Genomic DNA, 4,312 nt, shown 5'->3' on the forward strand with positions numbered 1-4,312 from the left:
TCACCTCGCTTACGGATCAGCGTCTACCATTCACAAATAGCCCAGCTAACAATTTGCCGTTGTTACAACGTCGTTTAAACGTTGTCAAATGGTTACCACAACGTCCCGATTTATCGTTGTGACAACGTAATTTGTGTAGACTCCAGACAACGGCGTGACAACGTCATCCGACCATGCATTTGAATGTCATCACAACGTTCTGTAACGTGGCCGTGACGTCCCAAAACTGTTCTTACAACGTCCCGCCAACGTTATGAAATGTTTTCTGTAACGTACCAACAGTGTTTCTGGAACGTTTCACCACGTTTCCGCAACGTGACTACAAGGAATATAGAACGCTTTGGCAACGTCTCTGCGGCGTTTTTATCACGTGCGCACCACGTTGTCGCTACTTCGTATTGCCGTCCCTGCGACCCTGAGTAAACGTCCATACCTAACATTTTCGCAACGCCCTCTCAACGTGTTCGCAAATCGCAACATACTCAGAATGTGTTTCCGACGCTCTCTTCCCGTTCTCTAGACTTGTAAAAAAGGCATGTAAGAAGTGTATATTTCAAAACATCATACAGATCAATTTACAAAAAAAAACGACGGCGGCGGCATCGGTGATGGGGCATGGGGCCCAGGGGCGCTCCCATGGGGGCTTGGGACGGAATTGGGTTCTACCGGCTCTGGCGCTAGCCGTTAGCACGCCAGAACTGGTGGAAGTTCACTTCCTCACTAACCCTCGCTGGGAGGATCACTCGGCGGACCGTTAGGCACCGGCTCATTTGCGGCCTCGATGTCCCTAGGCAGCTGGCAGTGCCTGACTAGACGGTCTGCGCACCCCCCGTTCCGGGCGCAGCTTCCGGACAGCCACTTCGCTACCGCATTGCCGACAGTAGGCCTGCCACAAAGCGCTGACGAGTTGCAGGACGTCTGCGGGAAGACATGAGGGAAAATCAGACATTCAATTCATGAAAAAATCACAAAAATACCTGCACCACTTTCCGTAACAGTGCGACAGGCTAGGTCAAACATGCCAACACCTTAGAGGCTAGAGCTACAATGAACTATAGCCTAGACCGCACGATATTACAAGGCACAATCTTGCAAATGCTACTCGTAAATGGTACTTTGACTTACCAGTCAAAGCAACAATCGCATCAAACGCAGACAACTGGCGCTATCTTTCATCTTCCAGCTATCTCAGCCGCGCCCGCCGCCGGCCCTCACTGCTCGCTCGCGCCGCGTAGACTGCGGCTCGGCCGGCTGGCTCTGAACGCCGGCCGGTGACACTGACGTCACGGCCCCTCAGGCGAGGTCAGGGCGCGAGCCACCGTTCGCCGAGTGGCGGCCCGCGTGGCTTGCTGGCAGCCGCGGATAACAGCCGCGTTTACATAGGGATAGTTGCAAGCCTCTAGCTCCGCCTGTGATGCAAAACATGCCAATGACGCTTTGCAATTTACACATGTTATATATATATATATATATATATATATATATATATATATATATATATATATATTAGAGAGAGATAGAGAGAGAAAGGTATCAGAATTTACTTGTAAAAACACCGCTAATTATTCAGTACCTATAATGTCAAGGTTGTGAAAAACCGTTTTAACAACAACCCGGTTTACATAGCATATTTGACGAGGCTCTAGCTGGTTAATTTGACGATAATTTCGTTGCAGTGGTCTTCAAATATTTAGAGGGGATCATTTTGTAAATTGTTAAGCACCATTGGCATCTTTTGCAACATCACGGACGGAGATATAAGCTTGCAACAAACCCTATGTAAACGTGTCTAACGTGTTGGCGACCACCAGCTGACAACGTGAACAGTCCAAGTGTTAAAATATGTCAAATTTAACGATGAAAACTGAATATGCGCATTGAAAATCAAAGGAAATGCATTATATGGCCATATATGTCACCATGCATTATCAAAATATAATGCTGCAAGTGCGCGGTTGCAGCAACGTACCAATAAAACGTTGTCACGACGTTTTACCACGACTTTCGGACCAAACCATGGCTTCACAACGTTCAGAACGTTGCTACAACGTAATTAAAACGTAATTTCGCAACTTACCGAAACACGACGTTGTGACAACATTGTAGTAACGTTTCCTGTTAGCTGGGAGGTGGCTAACCAAGTGCGTTATACCTACGACAGCGATCGTCTAAATTATGAAATGGCCGTCTACAGTGTTAGAAGTGTAGGCATTTACCAATGACTGTCCCACGGTTTTTATAGTTATGTGTTTAGCCAAATTATAGGTTTGTAGTTTTGTATAGGCTTGTACTAGGTCTGTAGTGTGTACCTATCTAATATCTATACTCACGCAGTGTGGCGCATAGAAGCGCTAAAAGGAAGACCAACTTCATGGTTGTTTGTTCTGAGCCTCGTCGGCCCCCCAGCCTGTTTTTATAGTGGTCTGAACTGTCAAAATGGTGCCCCATAGGTCACCTCTGTGTCGCCCGCTCCTAGAATCGTAAACGCTGAAAAATATGTTGACATTTTGAAATGGGTTTGACTTGTCTGAGCTTTTCGAAACTGAGTGGTGGGTAGATACCCGATTTCTGCATAGCCCTCTTTTGTACGGACTTTGATATTTGATAGTAGTGGTCTTGATCAAGCAATAAGCTTCCGATGGGGGTAGCGAAGACAGTAGATACCTATATGCCGGGGTAACCGTCGAATGTCCATTCCTTCGGCTCCAATTCAGTGGGCTGATGATTCCACCTTAGATCTTTAACCCATGAAACAATCGTTCCCCAGCGAAATTATATTGCATTGTTTCTTCATAAGCCAAATATACAGGTCACGAGAGCTTTACTCGTTGGTTTGGTACAATGTGCATTTATTACGAACTGGAGGTGAAACGAAGATATCTGACAAAGCCTGGTTCGGATAGGGTTGATAAAGCTGTGCGTGATTCAGCCCTGCTGCGGCCGGTATCCTGGCCCGTCAGCCCCTGCTGCGGACGGCGGGTCTCGGGCTCGTCTTCTCCCTGCGCCGTCCGTCTCCCGGTATTCGACGCCGTGTGACGTTCAGAAGCATCTGGAGTACCAGTGTTTGGTTTGGGTGACCAGTCCGCAGCGGCGCTTGTATTTGGGACACCTGATCTTCCAGTGTGTGTAGGGCCTACAGACGGGCAGGCACATGTATCCCCATTTGGTGGGGCAGCACTTCCAGCCCGGCCGAGAGCAGTAGCACTTGCTGGCGCTGGCCGATGTCTTGTAGGTCCGTAGGTAAATTATGTGGTGACGGGGGCACTGCCACGCGCTCGCCGATTCTGCAATTGAGTATTTGCACTAAATTAGTGCTCATATTCACAGAAGTAAACTCACACAGAAACAGAGCTCCACACACATTGCTGAGAACATGATTTCTGTTGTTATCACCAGAACTATAATTATACGTCACACATACAATTTTACCGACAAAACGACGCTACATACATGAATTATTTGTTTGCGCAGTCATTGTTTACAGCGTACCTACAACTAACTGCCCATGAAATAGCCACACTATATTATAGGTATATAGTATACTCACGCAGCGTGGCACATAGAAGTGCCAGCACCGGTAGAAGGAAGACCAACTTCATGGTTGTTTGTTCTGAGCCTCGTCGGCCCCCAGCCTGTTTTTATAGTGGTCTGAACTGTCAAAATGGTGCCCCATAGGTCACCTCTGTGTCGCCCGCTCCTAGAATCGTAAACGCTGAAAAATATGTTGACATTTTAAAATGGGTTTGGCTTGTTCGATTTTTTTTTGGGGGGGAGGGGGTAAAACAGGATGGAGGGTTTCCTGTTTTACTGCGCGTTGTCCTTTCAGAATTGAATCGTCGCTTGGACGGACATTTGCACTTTCAAAGCAAAATTAGCTGTGCCCTCGACCAGAGACCAGAATGTACGGCCCTTCAGCAAAAAAGTGGCTGGTTAGCCGATGCGTTTTTAGCCCACGCCGTCCTGGTGGTCTAAGTTTTTCCGTGGTGTACGAGGGGGGGGGGTGGCGTCTTCACGCCCCCCCCCCCCGTCTAACTCGGGTCCTGAGTCATTCCATAGAGTAGAATGCCTGAATATTAGGCATTCCACAGACTGCCTACTCAGTCCATAGAATGCCTGGTCATCCAGGCATTCTACAGAACGCTTAGGCATTCAAAATGCCTGGTCGTTTAGAGGGATTCCTGGTCGTCCAGGCATTTTAGAGAATGTCTAGGGATTCTATAGAATGTCGAATTCTACACATTGGCTTGGGGCTATGACATAGAAAGTCTGTGGATGAACTATGCGGCGGTATACATACCCCAAGTCGCGCTGT

The 4,312-nt window shown here is 47.8% G+C and overlaps 1 long non-coding RNA gene across 1 annotated transcript; it reads right to left on the reverse strand.

Moving 5' to 3' along the window:
• Positions 1–2,759: 2,759 nt before the first annotated feature.
• Positions 2,760–4,312, reverse strand: LOC122371206. Its single transcript, XR_006254690.1, has 3 exons — positions 4,298–4,312; positions 3,548–3,712; positions 2,760–3,284 (listed from the first exon to the last, which is right to left on the reverse strand). It is a non-coding gene; the product is annotated as an uncharacterized LOC122371206 (long non-coding RNA).

This window comes from Amphibalanus amphitrite, unplaced genomic scaffold (genome assembly GCF_019059575.1).
Source record: "Amphibalanus amphitrite isolate SeventyFive unplaced genomic scaffold, NRLGWU_Aamphi_draft 001215F_arrow, whole genome shotgun sequence".
NCBI classification, from domain to species: Eukaryota; Metazoa; Arthropoda; class Thecostraca; order Balanomorpha; family Balanidae; genus Amphibalanus; species Amphibalanus amphitrite.